General features: G+C 36.2%; 1 protein-coding gene across 1 annotated transcript in view; it reads right to left on the reverse strand.

Moving 5' to 3' along the window:
• The window catches only part of LOC150097231 (uncharacterized), an 82,525-nt gene extending 65,490 nt beyond the window's left edge, over positions 1-17,035 (reverse strand). Inside the window, exon 1 of the mRNA XM_090407625.1 lies at positions 16,906-17,035. The gene's annotated coding sequence lies outside the window, so the exon portion shown is untranslated. The remainder of the gene's footprint in view (positions 1-16,905) is intronic.
• Between the last annotated feature and the right edge of the window lie 4,542 nt (positions 17,036-21,577).

Consider the following 21,577-nt stretch of genomic DNA (forward strand, 5'->3'; position numbering starts at 1 on the left):
TAAATCAGAAATGAACTAGGAATTATTAATATTCAAGCCAATAAGCAGAGGCATTCTCAGGATTAAAAAGGCACGTATTCGAAAAATGGCAGAGAAAGGCAGTTTGTATTGTTGTACTGAATGCAGATAGGAGTAATGCTACAGAAGTTACAAAATACCGATTAGATATACCTAACAAATTAGTTTGAAAGAAACGTCAATAGGCAAAACTAGTAACGGAATCTTGTGTTGAAATAACGATAATCTTGTATACGTTCCAAGTGATACTGAATTATATCGGACATATTAATCCTTATCTGTGTGGGAAGGGAATTCGGATTTATTAGAACTGCGGCCACTGCTACTGAGGGAAAGAGACAAGCAGAATAATAACCAGATGCCGAACGAAATCATTTTTCACGAGACCTAATTCCTTTACAATTGAAATAGACTTTCTAAGGTTCCCTGCACCTTTTTTAATGTTAATCCCACTCACAAAAGACTACTAACCAATTGTACATTAGAATTAAAACTGTGAATAGGCTAAGGATTAGTTAACCATTCCAATTTCCGAATAGAGAACTTTTTTTCAAGCCGCTTCACGTCTGTAGTAAAGCAGATGTTCCTAACTAGATTGTAGCCAGGAGACGACATTGCACATAATCATATCTTATAACGACTAGCTTAAAGGGGCGAAGCAAGAATGCTTTTCAACTTCCCCGTTATCTGTAGAGGGCTGTGTAAGGATAGGGTGTTATTGAGCTATTAAAGCTCTGATCATGGCAGGAGGGTAACAGCAATATCCGAGCCTCAGTTAGTACTTCATTGGCTACAGCATTGCCATCGATTACCCTCCAAGGGTAATAATCACCGACGTTTAAGTAAAGGCAACCCTAAAAATTCGGACGATCCCTAGACCACTCCATAGTGGCCGAAAGACCGTCCAACTCAGCGCTCCACCCAGTGACAGGCTCCCCCCACCACCGAGCAGAACTGCTCATATTCCAGGGAAACAAAGCCCCTCACAAAGACCGACAAAGCCCCTCACTGGGCGGGGCCGGAGAACACCCTCCCCAGAGACTCCAATTTGCTTCCTCAAGGTAAAAACCTTAAGAGAGCGAAACTCAACGTCCAGGGGGTAAGAACCGAGCCTTAGAACTTCATTGGCTACAGCATTGCCATCCATTACCCTCCAAGGGTATTAATCCCCGCATCTCATGGTCGATATCCTTCTCACAACCATAATCATATCTTAAGTTCTTAAAAGAACTGGCAGATGGACTGAGTCTTTGACTCTTTATCCCGTCATATAAATGAAGAAAATCTGTGTGGATGGGGTGTCATGGAGCTGAAGTTCTAGTCATGACTGGGTAACGGCAATAGCCGAGTCTCAGTTAAAATTTCATTGACTACAGCATTGCCATTCTTACCCTGGAAATCCTAAAAAGGACTAATAATCAGTCACATTTCTAGACCATAATCATATCTACGCATAACGATACTGACTTGATGGGTGAAGCATAAATGCTTTTCATATTCCCCTTTGTCTGAGATGGAAAGTTCTTTGAGTGGAGAAATTATTGAGCTTTAAGCTCGCCCTGAAAGGGCATTGAGATTAGCTGTGTTCAGCTGAGCATAGAATTGATTTCGGTCTTTTGTATTTGCAGAAATCTTCTTCATTGTAGTCAGAAGCTTGCTTGATCAGTGGGGTCGGATGATTAATTGTCTTGATGAAGAACTTTTCAGCTAGGTCGTGAAGGAGGGATGTGATGCAGGGAATGTTGACTTCTCTGTGAATCTGGGAATTTCTGATAAACCATGGGGCATCCAAACTCATTCTCAGACATTTGTTCTCTGTTCGTTGCAGGTTTTGAATATTTGTGTTCGAAGTATGACTCCATGCAGGAGAGGCGTAAGTGAAGATTGGGCGTATTACCATCATGTATATGAGTAGTTTGTTCTGAGTCTCCAGTTCACTTCTTCTGTTGATCATGGGGTAGAGCTGCGCTATTACTTTGGATGTCTTGGAACTTATGTGTTTTATATGATTGGTGAATTGTAGTTTTTTATCGAGAATTACGCCGAGATATTTGACTGTATTCTGCCATTTGATTTTAACTCCTCGTAAATGTATATCTACCTTGATTTGAGACTTTTTTCTAGTGATCAGTATGGCTGAACTCTTCTGTAGGTTTGCTTGGATTCTTCAGTCCATCAACCATTTCTCTAGTGTGTGAACACAGTTTTGGGGTCTTTTGATAGCTAGTTTGGGGCTGAGAGAGATCTTGCTAATAATGCAGTATCATCTCCATATATAATGCAGTGATTGTTGAGCTTGGGTTTTGAGGGATATCAGCTATATAGATAGAAAACAGCAAGGGCGAAGGAGTGAGCAATGCGGCAATCACCCCAGGACCTTGCGTCTGGTTGACACAGTTTCATTTATTTGCATGTATCTTGCATGTATCTGTCTTGAAGGTATGAGTGAATTATTTAACTAGATTAGTAGGCATGTTGAATGTGATGAACTTGTAGAGAAGGCCCTGATGCCACACCTTATCAAAAGCCTTCGCAGCATCTAAAAAGACTGCAGCTGTGCGAAGGTTACGGTTGAAGCCTTCGTAGATGAATTCGATCAGCCTATAGATCAGCTGTACGGTGGTGTGTTTTTTTCTAAATCCAAACTGCTCATTTGGAATTATACCTAGTTTATCCGTTTCTGATTGAAGTCTTATAAGGATTACTTTTTCTGAGATATTTCCAAGGTTGGACAGAAGACTGATAGGTCTGTAGCTTTTAGGTAGCTGGGCGATTTTTCAAATCTTTTTGATTGGCGTGGCATCTGCTACCTTCCATGTTAAGGGAAAATACTTGAGTCTGAGAATGGCATTAATTATGTTGACTAAATGCACAATGGCTTTCCTGGGAAGTAGTTTCATTATTTTGTTTGTAATTGCATCTGAACCTGGAGCTTTATTGTTGTTCAGGTTGGTTATGATATTTATAACTTCTGTTGGAGAAGGGTGTGACAGGTTCTAGGACATCCGTTTGTAGTGTTATGGCCTGCCTGACTCGGCGGTGAATCTTGTAGATGAGATTGATGTTCCAATTTTGTAGCATTATGGCCTGCGTTATTCGGCGGTGAATCTTGTAGATGAAATTGCTGTTCAAATTTTCGTAATAGGGGTTGCATTGAGTTTCCAAGCTGTCTGCCAGAGCCTCTGCTTTTCTTTGTCAGTATGGGCTATTCCCTTCTTGGTCTGAATTATAAGGACTGACTTAAAGGGGCGAAGAAAGAATGCTTTTCATCTTCCCCGTTATCTGTAGATGACAGTGTAGGGATAAGGTGTTATTGAGCTATTAAAGCTCTGATCATGCAGGAGGGTAACAGCAATAGCCGAGCCTCAGAACCTCACTGCGTACAGCATTGCCATACCCTCCAAGGGTATTAATCACCGCCTATGCGATAAAGTGAACCGCTCACAAAACTCTCAATAGTCCCTCCTTAAGTTCTTAAAAGAACTGGGAAATGGACTGAGTCATTGACTCTTTATTCCGTCATTTGAATGAAGAAAATCTGTGTGGATGAGGTGTTATTGAGCTAAAAGCCCTAGTCATGGCTGGGTAACGGCAATAGCCAAGCCTCAGTTAAAGCTTCATTGGCTACAGCATTGCCATTCGTTACTCTAAAAGGTCCTAAAAAGCACTTTTTCATATCGTCGCAACCAAAACCAACTTAATAGTCCCACGTCCTTATAAGGACTGGCTTAAAGGGGCGAAGCAAGAATGCTTTTCATCTTCCCCGTTATCTGTAGAGGACGGTGTAGGGGTAAGGTGTTATTGAGCAATTAAAGCTCTGATCATGGCAGCAGGGTAACAGCAATAGCCAAGCCTCAGTTAAAACTTCATTAGCTACAGCATTGCCATCCATTACCCTCCAAGGGTATCGGATTGAATGAATCAATCACCGCATCTCACGGTCGATTGATTCCATTTGTTCCCACGTCCTTATAGTCCTTATAAAGACTGGCTTAAAGGGGCGAAGCAAGAATGCTTTTCATCTTCCCCGTTATCTTTAGAGGACAGTGTAAGAATAAGTAAAGGTGTATGATTAAAATAGCTTTTTTATTTTTAATACTAAAAAAATTATCAAAATTGATTTGATAAACAAAACTAAATTAAACTATAAAATAATTTTTATACATTCATGCGGTTATTTATTAAAATTTCATTTGAGGATTTAACATTTCTGAGCCATAAAGGTAATTATAAACCAGAACCAAATAGTATTTTGTTCTTCCAAGAAATGTAATAGTTAATGTCACTGATAATAGCGGTTTCTTATTATTTATGACAATCAAGTGTAATCCAATATCAAACGTAATTCCCACCAAAAGATCTGCCAGGTACATCTCACAATATCGTCTTGAAATCAGACTCTACATGGTAAACAAGCTGCTAGAAGCTGAGCATTTCCCATCCTTGACAGAAGTTACATCATTTATAAACGATATGAGAATCTTCATGTTGAATCCAACGTAATTTCCTTGCCATGGGAAATTATTCCTGAATAAGATAAGCTGATGTATCACGTAGCAGTATCATTATAATAATGAACATATAAATTATAACTGTCACAACTTTGGGGGAACTTGCGTAGTTTTGATAGGTGCTTCAACATTAATTTCGGATTACAAATTGATCTGTTAGGAACAATAACAGCAATAACTTTGAACTTAATTGGTTGATGGACTGAGTCTTTGGCTCTTTATCCCTTCATCTGGATTTTAGATTGTGGGTGATGAGATTATTGTGGGTAATTTACCCGCTCATTGTGAGCATTGATGCTGTATCAGCTTTCTCTTGCGATGGAGGATTTCGATTTTTTATGTTTGAAATGATCTGAGGGCTTGTAGTCCGCTGCCTGTCGAACTAGCTGATTTTGGTGATTATCCGTGATTGTGAAGAATTTCTCCGCAATGCCTGTCATGTAGGAAAGCAATAAATCTATTTTTCAATTTCTTTTATAATAAAAATAGTTAGTAAAATAAAGGTTAATGTTTAAAACTAGCTGTTTTATTTTAAATATTTCTAATTTATCAAAATTGATTTCAATTAACAACATTAAATTAAACTCTACAATTTATTTTATAGGAAAATAAGATCAAAGTATTGTGTCTGTGCGATCATTTAGCGGTCTTGTCTGTTTTTCGAGAGGAAAAGGAAATCTATTTCAAAATGAGACTAGTACATTCGGGTTATTTTTTTTTTTTGGTTTTCATAACCATAACTTTGATATTCTTGACGAAGTTAAAAGGATATTTGATTATTCCATTTTAAACGTGGTAATCCAAAGAATAATTAGACTTAAAACTGCACTTTTTCACTTAAAAAAAAAAGTTTCATCTTTCAAGTCGAACATGAAAGTAGTCGTCAAAACATAGAGGACGTTTTACAGCCCTTAAAAGAATTCTTAGCCATCTAGGGTAGGTCATTTAACAGAGCTTAAGACACATTGGAAACGTATACTTGCACTATTTGTTGGAGATAAACTTTAGCAATAAAAGTGTGCATTATCCACAAACTATTCCTCGCTAGATGATTCTTCTGACGATGATACAATTGTTAACAAGAAAAACAAGAACAGTAACTGTTTTCCACGCGCGCACACACACACACACATCAGGATTATTGGAAGTGTGAGTCAGAGAAAGCAAAGAGTTGATGAGTTTTTAATTGCTGTTGTTCCAAAGATTTGGTGGAGAAAATGGCTGCAGAAAGACATCTGGAACATTTGCGCACTGTGATGAAATTCAACTGATTTCGTTGTGATAGCCTGTGGCACATGAGGAAAGTTAAAAGTAACATTTACGTGAGGCTGATCTTTAATGCCTTCAAGTCCGTTGTCATAAGGAAATGTCCGCTAATTTCAGTTGCACAGGTCAAGCAAGAAAAAAAAAAAAAAATCCGATGTGTTCGATTACTAGTAAAATAACGTATGCTTTGAGTAGTTAGTTTTTCGTTGAAAACTTAATCTTACGAGTTTATTTTACGATAAGCAGTTTACGATATCGAAAACTAACTGCTAAGGTTTTTATTTTCAAGTATGAAAAAAATATTTAAGTTCATGACGATAGATGGCGCTCGACGGATTTCGGATATTAAATGCGCTTACTAAGAGATATAACATGAATGGTTTGCTTTTTTGGTGATATTCTGCTACTTTAAGAGATAAATACATTTGTAAAGCATAGAAAAGTTAATGCATATTCGATTTTTATTCGCCATAGTACAAATGTTTGGATACAGAGAGTGATTATCCTTATCCAGAAGTAATAGTGGAAAGAACAGTGCCGACATAGCGTCACGGCAGAAGCGAAGATTACAGTAAGATTTCTCCATGTATCTATATCCGTATAAAAGTTTGACAGTTAGAAATAAGTAATTTCATTCATATTTTTAAATAATTCTAGATTTAATTTAATATAATTTTATATAAATAATACTAAATTATAATTTTCATTTCAAAAAAATAATTAAATATTATTTATTTTAAGATTTTAGTAATTTTTTAAATAAATTCTTAATACACCTTTAAATTTTTAGCAATAGATATTTATTTCTCTTTATCTTATAGATGCATCTGATCTTCATACATTTTTGTATAATATAATATTAGCTGTATATGATAATTACGAAACCGTATATATATTTATTTTTATAATGTCACAATAAAGAAAGCTAATAATCACTCACATGCAGAAGATTTCATTATGAACGACACTGGAGATAAATTGTGTGAAGAGAAAGCAGAAATGAAGAAAGAATCATGGAGATTTAGGTGACACAGAAGGAAGGTTTGAAGAGGGTCAGCGAAAAAACAGATCGTTAGCAGACACTCCTGAGGAAGTGCAGAATTAAATCGAGATGAGAGGAAGAATAATAGACTCACAAGTACAGGAAGAAGCAAACATAAAGAACGGTGTTTATGGCACAATACAAAACGGTTGGCTACGTTGGAAGTATACAGAAAATAATAAGAACAAATAAAAGATTTTGAAAGATAATTAAAGTAATCCGGAAAGTAATGTTCAAGAAACTGAGGTATAAAGCTCACTCATTCATTTGGTGAACTGCTTTTCTTCCACAGAAAACCTGGGTTCGATTCCAATGAAATGTGGTTGTCTGAAAAGTTTGCTGATGAGTTGAACAAGTTTTTGTTTTGTCTTTAAAAGAGGGAGAGTTTTTTATTTTCTGAATTTACGGACCAAATAACTAAGGCTATTTATTTTTATTATTTTAACGGAGTAAGGATGAATTTATAGTGAAATATATATTTTAACGTGAGAGATATTGAACATAAAAATGTATAAATAATAAAGTAATATAACTGAATTACTAAATACTAAATATATGAAGAGCCAAAAGCTTCAATTTTAAGAAATTCAAATAAGAAATAAGAAACTCAAACTCAAGTGATCGGAGCTTGCTCCACCCTCATTATGAGTTGCCCTGTGTTGCACTACCAAATGGATTATGTGTCGTACTTTCCAGGTATTTGCTTACGCTTGGACTCGCCGAACTTTATATAGTTTCTATATTCGACATGAAACTCTTTGAATTTCTTATTCGGCTGTGAAACAATATGGGATGTAATATCCCTTGATTTAAATAAAAGTAATATAATTTTTTTTTTTTGGTTTGGAAATTATTCCGTAAATAAATACATTAAATTACGTGTGTGTATGTGTGTGTGTTTAATGCGGTATTTGTTTTATAAATAGTTGCCTAGAAAACGTGGTGACACACGTAACCAAGTACTGGCATATACGCTGCGTAAGTGAAGTTAGTATGTGTACAAATTTTAAATGACAACTTAATGATAGGATAATTGATTCTCGTGTGACAGGCAACGATTAATGAACTATAAAATACATTTTCATATTCGTTAATAAATTAGAGAATACTGAGACTAGATTTTTCCAACTAAAGGTTTTTGTTTCTACTGACTGCATTACTCAACCTTTTTTTCTGTGTGTGTGTGTGTGTGTGTGTGTGTGTGTGTGTGTGTGTGTGTGTGTGTGTGTGTGTGTGTGTGTGTGTGTGTGTGTGTGTGTGTGTGTGTGTGTGTGTGTGTGTGTGTGTGTGTGTGTGTGTGTGTGTGTGTGTGTCAGATGAGGTCATAACTTATGATATTTATGTGTTAATTTAATGAAAAAGAAACAATTCGAGGCAGTAAATTGCGTCTCTAAATGATTTTTATCTCCACTATTTATGGTTTATGACTTGTAGATACATTTTCCAGTACCACACTAAATGACGATGGTTAATGTTCTTATCTTCCGACTTACTTCAAAAGTTCAAAGTATTAGATTTTTGCGAGCAGTAGTGCCTATCGCTCTTTTCGCTACAAATTTAGGTAAGCTTCAGAGTAGCTCCGAACAGTTTTACAGTAAAGTACACCATACATACTTACAAAGCCTGAAGTTATAGTAAATGCAATAAAAAAAAAGAAAACGAAAAAGTTACTTAATGGCATTCCATAAATTTCTCATTTCCATTTGTCATTAAGATGTAAAATATCTCGCAAATCAAATTATTCTCGAATAAAATTTTGCAATAGTTACTTGAATCTCAAAACATAACAAGCAATATTTCTATCAAACAAGCAAGGTTTGATTTAGATGGGCGAAGCAAGAATGCTTTTCATATTCCCCGTTATCTGTAGAAGAAAATGTATGGATGCGGTAATATAGGGCTATAAGCTCTGGTCATGGCAGGAAGGTTACAGCAATAGCCGAGCCTAAGTTAAAACTTCATTGGCTACAGCATTGCTATCAATTACCCTCCCTGGGTACCCATTGCAGTTGCCTCGTACGACATGCATAGGTGATTTTTAAGTAAAGCCCTTTCTAAAAATTAAAACGATCTCCTGGACCACTCCCTACGAGTGGCCGAAAGACCGTTCAACTCAGTGTTGGTTGCACTCAGTGACGGGCCTCCCACCACCGAGCAGAACCGCTCATATTCCAGGGAAAAGCATCCACCAATAAGGGCACTGAATGGCCACGCCGGAGAACACCGTCCCCAGAGACTCAAAATGCTCGCTCAGGGCAAGCCCCCCGAAATCTAAGCCCTTCTCACCGGGAGCAAGATTCCCGAAGAAACCTAAGAGAACGAAACTCTCGAAACTCAGCGTCCCATTTTAGTCGCCTCTTACGACATGCATGAGCGCTAATCTTAATCCGCAGTGGCGCTAATCTTAATCCGGCCATCACACGGAGTATTAATCTTTGTATTTTATTTCATATAAAAGAATTATGCATAAAAATGAAGGATATCTTAAAGAGAAGTTATTTTTCGTGCTATTTGATTTATCTGTTTAAACGTTTACTGAGTATTAAAGTAATGATTAAATCAATAAAATCATTTTGCAACTACTTACTTATTAATTAGTAAATAATTAAACGGCATCTTTTAACCATTATTCTTTTTTCTCGTTATATAAGATTCATTTTCAGATCTATATCATATAAACGCATCATTACTTAAAAGGGGTGACATAAAAATGTCTTTAACACACCTTTTGTTTTTATGCATAATTATTTTATATAAGGTGAAATATAAAATCATGTATTATCAGGGAATTGGATTAATACCCTTGGAGAGTAATGGATGGCAATGCTGTAGTCAGTGAAGTTCTGAGGCTCAGCTATTGCTGTTACCCTCCTGCCATGATAAGAGCTTTAATTGCTCAATAACACCTTATCCCTACACTGTCCTCTACAGATAACGGGGAAGATGAAAAGCAGTCTATCTTCGCCCCTTTAAGCCAGTCCTTATAAGGAATAAGGACTTGCGTGTTGGGGAGGAAGAACACTGGTCCTTTTTAAGACTTCCAGAGTAGCTGTTAACCAATGAAGTTTTAACTGAGGCTCGGTTAATGCCGTTACCCAACCATGACTAGGGCTTTTAGCTCAATAACACCTCATCCACACAGATTTTCTTCATTCAGATGAAAGAGTCAAGGTCTCAGTCCATCACCCAGTTCTTTTAAGAACTTGCGTGTTGGTAAGAAAATTTAACCGACCGTGAGATGCGGTGATTAATAACACCCTTGGAGGGTATTATTAATCATTAGACCAGATGTTTATTACGATAAATAACAATAAAAAACAAACCCGACAAGTTTCGTAAGTCGTATGACTTACATCTTCAGTGGTCAAAGGTAATTAAACGTTTAAACACAAGAAATAAGAAATTACTCAAAATAGTTCATTCTATGCAGTTGTCTAACTGTTGGGTATATTTTTTTATGAATGCTGACCAAACTTGGTGTAGAATTAGGCCCTGGTTTTTGTTGCATTGCGTTGAAATTCTAAGCATGTTTGCATCTTCTTTAAATTTCCCTATGAAACAATTTTTTTCAATGTAAGACATGTTTGTTTATTGCCAGAGTACATTGTGGCCGGTGGAAGTTGTGTGGTATGCGAAGCCTGATTTGGGTTCTCTTCTTTTTTGCACGTCTTTTTGGTGTTCGTTCATGCGAATTTCCCCTGATCTTCCGGTCTAGCCTACGTAGCAGATGCCACAGGAACAATTAATATCATATACACCTGGTTTTTTTTAAAGGATGATGTGGAGGTTTAATTTTTGGGGGATATAGAAATCTTGAATTTTTTTCCAGCGGCAGAAAGGCTACTTTGATGTTATCTTTGTTTGATTGCGTTCTTGAAATCTTACTTTTGTGAGATGCTTGAAGGAGGTGTGTTTTGGAATTTATTTGATATTCTTCGGTTCATAACCTTTTTTTTTTTTTTTTTTTTTTTGAGGATCTGTGTTAAACAGTGAAGTTCATTTCTTTGTTTTTCTGTGCTGGAAATATTATACGCTCTATCCTTCAAGGTTTTAATTAAACCTATCTTTTGCGAGGGGTGGTGGTGTGAGGCCGCATTAAGAAATCTTCCTGTGTTAGTGGGTTTTATTTCCAGCAGAAAAACGGAGAGATGAAGAACATCAACATTTAACACAGATCCTCAAAAAAAAAAATGTTATGACCGAAGACTATCAAAAAAATCCTGAACACACCTCCTTCAAGCATCTCACAAAAGCAAGATTTCAAGAACGCAATCACGCTTCCATACATCAAGAATGTTAACAGACAAAATGGCCAAATTACTAAACAAAGATAACATCAAAGTGGCTCTTCTACCGTTGGAAAAAATTTCAAGATTTCTACATCCCCCAAAACCTCCACATCATCCTTTAAAAAAACCAGGTGTATATAATAATATTAATTGTTCCTGTGGCATCTGCTACGTAGGCCAGACGGGAAGATCAGGGGAAATTCGCATGAACGAACACCAAAAAGACGTGAAAAAAAGAAGAGAACCCAAATAGGCTATATTTTGGTTAGTTGTATGGTTGTATAGTTGTATGGTATGCTAGGCTTAGCATACCATACAACTTCCGCCGGCCACAGTGTACTCTGGCAAAAAACAAACATGTCTTACATTGAAAAAAATTCTTTCATAAGGAAATTTAAAGAAGCTACAAACATGCTTAGAATTCCAACGTAATGCAACAGAACCCAGGGCCTAATTCTACACCAAGTTTGGTCAGCATTAATAAAAAAAAATATCCAACAGTTAGACAACTGCATAGAATGAACTATTTTGAGTAATTTCTTATTTCTTGTGTTTAAACGTTTAATTACCTTTGACCCCTGAAGATGTAAATCATACGACTTACGAAACTTGTCGGGTTTGTTTTTTGGTCTAATTACCGGAATCTTTCTTATGAAATAGTGTGATTGTTGCTCTAATTTATACATTATTACAAAAATAGTGCAATTATTGCATTTACAGTGTTTATAGTAATCTCTACTTCCCTGGATGGCCAACTGGATAGCATGTCCGCTGGGGGGTTCAAATCTTATCATGGACACGTATGTTTGCGATTGCCTTCTAACTTCGTGTGGAAAGAAAGCTGCGACCGTATCATTAATTCCAACATCCCTCCCAAATATAGTATGAGGTTCAAGAGAGATCTTATGGTATACAATAACAGATGTCAATGTGAAAAAAACAAACTAATAGTAATCTTCAACCCAGATTTAAAATTTAAATCTAATCAGTCCTATAGATCGTAAATGATAAATATATATATGCTGAAAGATTTACGTCCAATCTTATCGCTTGTATATTACTTTTGTAGTAATTTCTTATCGGTGTTTCTTTATTTTGTTCATTACATGTGTATGCAAATTTAAAATACGTTTCAAAAATTCAATTTAGCTTCTTAGGCGAGTTTTCCTCAGACACACAGAGAGAAAGAGAGAGATAGAGAGTGAGAGAGAAAAATCAGATCAAGGAACACACACACACACACACACACACACACACACACACACACTGAGCAGGAACAAAATCAAAAATACCGATTGTTAATCTGCGTTCGATCCGAGCTGGGATAATTATTTATTTAAAAAATTTTGTCCACAATATATTCATCGTTAAATCTTTAATATCTCTTTAAGGTACTGTTTACTATTCAATTCGATGTCAGCAGGACATAATTATAATCCCAGCATGTGCTGATTGCGACCAGTGTATCCCTTTGTATGTAAGAAAAAAATCCTATTAGCTCAGTGTAAAGCCAAATAGTCAATAAGAATGAAGTAATTGTATACTTTGAAATTACAGCAACAATGACAAAGATGACGTATATATTTTTTTCTATACAAAAAAGTGCAGTTGAAGGTGAGTTGATCGGCCTCGTTCGCAGGTGAAGAATTTTCATCTCAGAAACTCATTTATTTTATTTTATTTTATTTTAATTTCGCAAGCCAGACTAAACAGGTCAGAGAATACATGCAACTCACAGACCAACAACATCTGCTGATAATAATTAACCAGCTATGGCAGTATTAATTTTGCTTTATAGAAGCCTTTATAGGTTTCTATAGTTGCCTATATAGCATATCTTCTACAGTTTAGGTCTGCTAAACATCCCTTCATTTAAATAAATAAAGGAATAAGTCGAAAATATACGGATAGGTCTAACGTGTATTGGTTTCTAGCAAAAATTAAAAAAAAGACAAAATATCTTAAACGGCAATAAAGGATCAGCGATATTTAAGTCTGCATCTTCGTTCTTTTTGCATTTCAACTTTTAAAGGCCAGTGCACCGTATGGTCGATTTCTTCCCAATAAAAAAAAAAAAAAAAATATATATATATATATATATATATATATATATATATATATATATATATATATATATATATATATATATATATATATATATATATATATATATATATTTATTTATTATTTATTTATTTATATTTATATAGCCTCAAGAGCAAACAAATTATGACCACTACAGCACGTTGGGCCTCTTTGGCCGCAATACCCGCTTACACTGACATTGACTCCGTCAGACCAGGGAAGGTGTTCTAAGGCTATCTGAACCAAATAGACAGAATGACATCCTAGAGGTCAGCCGCCGAGTGAGGCGCTGCTGGAGTCAACCAGAGGATGCTGCGCGCCACATGATCTCACAAATGTTCGATGAGATTCAAATCAGGCGGCCGGGGGGGGGGGGGAAGCATATGGAATGCTTGGATCTGTTCTTTTCGAACTATGCTTGCACAATTAGAGTCGTGATCTGGAGAGTTGCCTTGCTAGAAGAGTCCCGATCCATTAGGCTACGTTATCGTCATATAGGGAAATACGTAGTCTGGAACAATCCGCAGTTAAAAATTGGCGGTCAGTGGGGGGAAAGAGACCTAGTCGATGTTAATTGAGAACAACCCCATACCGGGATAGCGTCATCACGTTCTGCTTCCAACCAATCGTGCAGTGGGGTTGGTCAGAAGCAGGTTGGGTGGTCATCGTGCTTCGGCTAGGGTGTGTGTGTGTGTGTGTGTTCAATGTCATATTCACATATTATTTCAAAAATATATTTTATACTTTAAGAGTTTATAAAATGAAAATCGAAAATGTGTTCATGTCAATTATAAAAACTATTTTCATAAAATTTTATAAAAACAAACGCAATATTTTGGATCTCGAAAAACGTTTTAAGTCCCTTTTTGCACGTGTGCTTACTTGCTCTTTACACTATTATTATCAATTCGTTAAAATGTATATCTCGTAAATATTTTTCAACGACACAATTATAAATATAAATGATATATAAATGACCTCTTGTACTCTGCTAAGCGAATTATCAACAGCAAATGGGAACATTATTACATTCCAATCCTACGAATTCATTTTATTCATTCAAAAAAGAGAACGACCTTCCTTATTCGCTTAGAATAAATCCAAAAGACTTATGTTCATGTCAAATATGAAGGAGTTTTTAGTGAAATAAATAGAAAAGAATGACGTAGACAGTGTATTTGATGCATAGTTTATACATCTTACCCTGGTTTCAAACTAAATAAAGTATAAAGTTCATATTAAAATAAATTAAGCAATAGCAGCATAATTGGCACGTGATAAGTACAATGAGAAGTACTTTTTCAAAAGACGTAGAAATCAATATCTCCCTTAAAATACTTCTCTGCACTATATAAACTACCCTCACATTTCCTCTTTTTAATTTATTTTCTTTGTAATCATAAAAATTTTGGTCCATCAATATCCCCCCCTGTTTGCTTTGACCTTCGGTATCGGCAAAGTCTCTAAACAGCTAATCGCTTCCATTCAGGTGATCAATTGTTTTATCCGTTCGTAATTACATGAAAATAGTGAGAAGAACGGACTAATCATCGCACAATACAAGAATGCTCTTAGAATGATTATTGTGGTCATTCATAGAAACTGGACTTCCAGTACAATATGTAGCGCGTTTTTATAACGTTTTATATACCTGAGAATAGCTCCATATTTTAAATATTGGATGTGTAACTAGGAATAAAATTATTCCAACAGTTATTGTACATTATTATATGGTATTAAAGAGCCTATATATAAATAATTTCTCTATAAAAAGCAGTATATGAGTTTTGTTTATCTTTTGACTGAAATTGTGTAGATTGCGTTAACAATTAAAATATTTCAACAATTAAAACGCTACACATGAGTTCTCATTCGAACAGCGCATGGTCAGTGAAACTGACATTTTATATTTTTCTGAATGTAACGCAAATGCATTTGGAATTAAAAACTCAGAGCTCATATGAAGAGTTCCTCAACAAAATTTTATACGATAAAAGAGCTTGAGATGAAACCGTATATTTTTCTATATGGCAAAACCTTTTTCTATGCAGATGACGATATTTTATGCAGCTATTGATGCTCAAAGTATGCAACAGTTAAAGTAGAATTGGATAATTCCGCATACTCCAAATGGTGATTTGGACTAGCCATTATTGCAAGGGAATTGGGTAGTAAAATGAAAATTCCACTAGGGGGATGCGGTCAATGCTCGTGCATTGGTATTTGGGAACGTATTCTCGGCTAAAATTAAAATACTCCCATCCTCACTGTGATCCCCCAAATACGCTCGACTTTTGGAAAGCGATCTGTATTTTGGAATGCTAATATTTAATTTAAGTTGTATCATTCGTACAAAGTTCCCAACTAGCTGCATTTAATCACCAAAGAATAATACGATTAATATCACACACGGGAGATCAGCACTTTAAAAGGAATTACAAATACATAATTCTAATGCAAATGCTACGTAATGAGATGTAATAATTAAATACAAAATTCTGCTTCCATGAGAATGAGATTAAATCTAATTGGAATACTGTTTTATCAATCTCTTCAATGTTTGTTATTAAACCTCGTAATCAATTCAAATATTCCCCGAAAACTCACTGACGTAATTTTATTACACATGTATATTGATGTCACAGGGTAATACAACTGACTGTGCTAAATTAAAGGGAAAATTAATTATTTATTAATGCAAAATTTTATCGTCTTCCAGTGATCAACTTTTAGTTTATAATAACATCGTAATGTCTCCTCTAACAAAATCACATTTATCGAGGCAGTTTACGCAAGCGATCTACAAATAATGTTCTTTTCAAATGTCAATTATGTTTGACACCTGTCCCTAATAGCCATGTAACGTTTTATCTAGAGGATCTCTAATTTTCTCCACCTTTTCTAACTGATTTACACATCTAAATTAAATACGTTTAGTCGAAATTGATATACTGAATTAAGTAATCCACTTTCAAAATATTCTAATCAAGTTATTCTTTAGAAATATTTAACAAATGACATTGTAACAATACAAATACAGCTTAAACAATGGACTGGGTTTATACAGAGAAAGATGCACCTAGGCAAACGTGTGCTAGCTGAAATTTCTATTTAGAATTTTAACAAAAGAAGAAATAAAAAACAGCTCAACCAATAACAATCAACTTGCAATTGTTTAAAGAATTAAAAGTATTTGCATCAATGGCGCGCGTGCCATCAGCAAAGCACAGGCTCGTGTCTATTTCGGTATTAAGCTGAAATTGACACGAAAGCTCGCGCTAAGCCAGCGCGTGGAATTGGAAATAGATTTCTTTCAGATTAATTTCAGCAGTTGAAAACAACAAAACAAAAGGTAAAACTAAATGCGCTAGAAATGAAAATGAACTCTTTATTTGAAAATTTGTGTAAAAAAACGGTTAAAAAATGTTAAAAGAATAAAGGCATTCAGTCCTATCAGACACAATTCAGTAAATGCATAAACACATAAAAACTAACTTTTAGTTCTAAAATATTCTATTCTTAGGAATAAAATCATAGGAAGTTAATCTAGTATGATACGCGCGCCTAGTTACATACGGCCGAAAAACAGACTGAACGAAATATCCCTAAGAATATCGTTAAAAATGATCCTTATTTGACATGCTATTGCCTGCAAAGGAACTTAAGTAGCTGGATTTACCACAGCAAATCTTACCTTGAACGTTCTATAGCAGTCGCTCGGATGGTGGGGATAACAGGAATGTGGAAAGGATTCCTTGAAGTGTGAGCAACTAACTTGTCGGTTGAATGTAAGGATAGAAGCAGTCACAGGTTGTGGGGAGAGAGAGACCAGTCATCAATCAGACCGGCAGGTTTTGAGGACCGGTAGCAAATGCGACGTAGTCGAAGACTGGCGCTTTTCATCCTGCGCAAAGCAAAAGCTCTCTCTTTCTATCTGTCGCCTGCTCCTTGTGTTCCAGTACGGCCAAACGTAAGGTGGTTTCAGAAGAGCGACACCTAACGGGCAGGATGACTAGTAAAATCAATTACGCGGATCAATTAGCAATCTGTAGTCTTTTCGTAGTTTGTAAAAGAGTTATAACCAAGCTAGCTTTTCATAGAATGCTAAATAGTTGCATGTTATGTGAGGATTTTATTATTTGTTCGGATCTGTTTACATTTCTCCTTTAAAAGCCCCGAAGGTGACCGAGTGTTTGCTTCAGAAGTTTGTATGCTTTATTTTTAACATTTTGTAGTTAAATTAAATAAACCAATAATTGAAATTTTTGTTCTGAATAGATGCAGAAGATGGAAATAAATTAAGAAATAACCTTAACCACCGAATCATTTAAATGAATTAAACTTACATTAGCTAATGGTAAAAGTAACATTCAACTTCTTCTCAATTTTTAATATGCTTATTCATTGAAGGAATTGCGTTTTAAATTAACGCAACAAATTTCTATACACGAGAAAAATAAATAAATAAAACCAAATGGAAAATCTGCATTTTTCATAATAAAAGCATTTGCAACAAGCATCTTTAGCAGCGAAATCAACAACATTTGCAGAATTAACAATAAAAGAACTCGTATTAAACATAATTACGATAGAAAATGAAATTCACAATTAAGTTATAATTTAATATGACTCTCGAGCTTATGAATAAATGTATGATAAGAGTGAAATCTTTTGTTGTTGATGGAAAAAAAACAATAAACTAATTAATAATCACAAAATTTATATAAGTATAATGGAAATTTTATTTTAAAAAGTTTCTAAGAATTTTACTTTGATTTTTTAAAAATATCTAGAAAAAATAATAAAATATTAATATACCATAATAATTTTTTCATAACTTATTTAGTAATAATTGTTAGGAGAATCGACCGTGAGATGGGAAAATAAGATGGCGTCTCGCATAGTAGTCTCGCATGACGGTTGTTGTTGTGAAGAATGTTTTTTTTGATATCAGTGGTGATTAGTGAGTTTTAGATATTGTGAATCTGCTTTGTTTACAGAATAAAAGGTAAGAATTTAACTTTCGATACAATTTTCTGGCCCTAGCCCATTCTATACGCCATCATACCTTTCCGAAATATATCTTAATATTTCGTACACAAGAATGGAGAATGTAAACGATATCAAGGACGCCATTCAACAGCTAAACAAAGATATGTCACTTGACATTCTCAAATTCATCCTTAAGAAATTTGATACAGACTACCCTGGCTGCTTGAATCTCTTTACTCAAGTAAATGACACTGAAGATGATGATTTAGACATAGAAGAGGACATTACACCTGTTCTACCTACAAAGTCTCCCCGACAGCTCGATTGTTCTCATGAGGAACAATCTAATAAAAGACGAAGAACATCGGGAGGTGAACTGGAAGATAATGTATCAACTCAACAAAATCAGATCTCCCAAGACAGAAAAGAAAAGGTCCCACCAGTTATCCTTCGAGACAAAGACAAATGGACCTCAGTCTCAAGATCCCTAGGAGAACATAATATCAATTTTTCCTGGGCAAGAAATACGGAAGAGGGTGTAAAGATCCACCCTACCACTGTCACCGATTATCGCTTGATGACCAAATTGTTTGACAACTCCAAACTGCCCTTCCACACCTTTGCGCTAGCAAGCGAGAAGAACTTAAAGGTAGTTCTAAGAGGAGTGGCTGAAGGCATCTCAACTGATGAGATTACAGCTGACCTCATCAATCAAGGACTGACTCCAACCAAAGTCACTAGAATGTTGAGGGCAGATAAAACACCAATGCCACTGGTGTTGGTCGAAATCTCTAATACACAAAAAAGCATCTATGAATTAACGGACATCTGTAAGCTTAAAATCACAACCGAACCTCTAAGGAAGAAGGCATCGGCAGGGCAGTGCCACAGATGCCAGAGGTTCGGGCATGCCCAAAAACTGTGCAGAGCTGCATATAGATGCCTAAAATGCGGTGAGGGTCATCAAACCAACTCCTGCACCAAACCCAGGTCAACACCTGCCTGTTGTGCCAACTGTAGAGGACCACACCCCTCTAATTACAAGGGTTGCCTTTTCCATCCAAAAAACCGTGGATCATTAAGAAGTAACCACGCTCCTCCAAGAAATGACACAATGCACATCCAAGAAGTTCGCCCTCCAGAACATATTACCTCACATTCAACATCACAGGAAGGCACTAGACCCTCAACCATGTCCAAATCATATGCAGAAGCGGTAAGAACCCAGACTTCTTCATCACAAGAGCGAACAAGCTCTAATCTCACCTCAGCTTTAAACTCGTCACTTGCAACAATGCTGCATGAATTCAGCAAAGCAAGCACCTCACCATCCTCCAGAAAAAGATTCTACCTAGAAACCCAATCCATATTAACAGCTCTCTATAATGTTTAAAAAATTTAAACCAAATTCTCTCATGATAACAGCATGGAATGCCAATGGCTTAACAAACAAAATTCTCGAGCTGCAAGAATTTGCAAAAAGATACAATCCAGACATAATCCTGATCAGTGAATCCCACCTCAGACCATCAAACAATCCAAAACTAAGAGGTTATATTTTATACAGGACAGACAGACTTAACTCTAATGGAGGTGGAACAGCTATCTTTATCAAAAATTATTTAAGCCACAACTCGCTGACCAACCCCCAAACTCTAAACCTTGAGGTAACGGGTGTGGAGGTGCACACAAATAACGCTGGCAAACTCAAAATCTATGCAGCGTACAATCCTCCCAGTATTCCACCATTGACAGCAGACTTAGACTCCATCCTCGGCTTCACAGATTCCATAATTATAGCTGGAGACCTTAACTCTAAACATACGGCTTGGTTCAGTTCGTCAATCAACACCAAAGGCCGTACCTTATACAACTACACATTACTCAACTCATCAATAGTAGCTGGACCCACTGAGCCCACCCACTACAGCCCATCAGGAAGTTCTGATGTATTATACATAGTTATCCTCAGAAACATCAAATATCAATACCAGCTGGAGACAGTAGAAGAGCTTAACTCAGATCATAATCCCATCCTACTCAGGTTAGGACTTCAAGACCAACTCTCTCCCCATCATTCTTTCATACCATGGGACAAGCTCTCTAAGTTTCTTCCAATCCACATCGGTCCTCCCCCTGTCATTCGTAAAAAAGAAGAAATAGATCAAGCTGTAAACAACTTAACTAGGCAAATCAACTCAGCAATAGCATCAGTCACTCAAACCACTGTCTTCCACGCTTCCAAGATCCCAGAAGAGATAATGGACCTGATTAGAGCCAAAAACAAGGCCAGAAAGCGATATCACAACACCAGAGCCCCGCAGGACAAAGCAACCTTAAACACTTTGAACAGACAGGTTCGAGAAGCTCTCCAGGTCCACAGAAACTCCAAATGGGAAACTAAACTGAAAGAAATCAACACAGAAGATAACTCCATGCGGAAGTTTGTAAAATCTCTTCGTACCAAAAGACAACCACTTCCCCCTTTAAAGACCAATCTTGGAGTTGCACACACAGATGAAGAAAAAGCAGAATCCCTAATTGACAATCTGGAAAATCAGTGCAGCCCATCTCATGCAAACTTAAATATCAATCTTATTTACAAAGTCCATCGTAAAGTTAGAAATGCACTAAGTCAGCTTAAGGATGATTCAGAAACCATCACCCCCACATCTCCAACAGAAATAATAAATATCATTTCTCATCTGAAGAATAAAAAGGCCCCCGGCCCTGACGGCATTACCAATAGAATAATAAAGCTACTCCCACGGAAAGCCATAATTCATCTAGTTAATATTACCAATTCTACCTTAAGATTCCAATACTTTCACTCTGATTGGAAAGTCGCGGACATTATACCTCTGAAAAAACCTGGTAATAACCCACAACTTCCCCAAAGCTATAGGCCCATCAGTCTTCTTTCCTGTCTTGGCAAAGTAACAGAAAAGGTCATCCTATCAAGACTAAAATCAGCAGTGGACCAACAGAAAATAATCCCAAATGAACAATTTGGGTTTCGCAAAGCTCACAACACGGTGCAACAAATTCACCGACTAACAGAACATATCACTCATGGCTTTAACTGGCACCTTCATACTGCTGCTGTATTTTTGGATGTTGCCAAGGCCTTTGATAAGGTCTGGCATCAAGGCCTTATCTTCAAACTAATTGAGAACAATATCCCAATTAAACTAGTGAAACTCATATATTCATATATCAATGAAAGATACGTGCAAGTAAAACTCAACGGAATTGTTTCTTCAAGGCGCAAAATCCTGGCAGGAGTACTTCAAGGTTCTCTTCTGGCCCCAATACTTTTCACAACTTACATGGCAGATGTTCCTCTCAACCCAAAAACTACTACGGCTCTTTAT

This window comes from Typopeltis vanoorti, chromosome 17 (assembly GCF_054136105.1).
Source record: "Typopeltis vanoorti isolate ZY-2024b chromosome 17, IOZ_Tvanoo_1.0, whole genome shotgun sequence".
In the NCBI taxonomy this organism is placed as follows: Eukaryota; Metazoa; Arthropoda; class Arachnida; order Uropygi; family Thelyphonidae; genus Typopeltis; species Typopeltis vanoorti.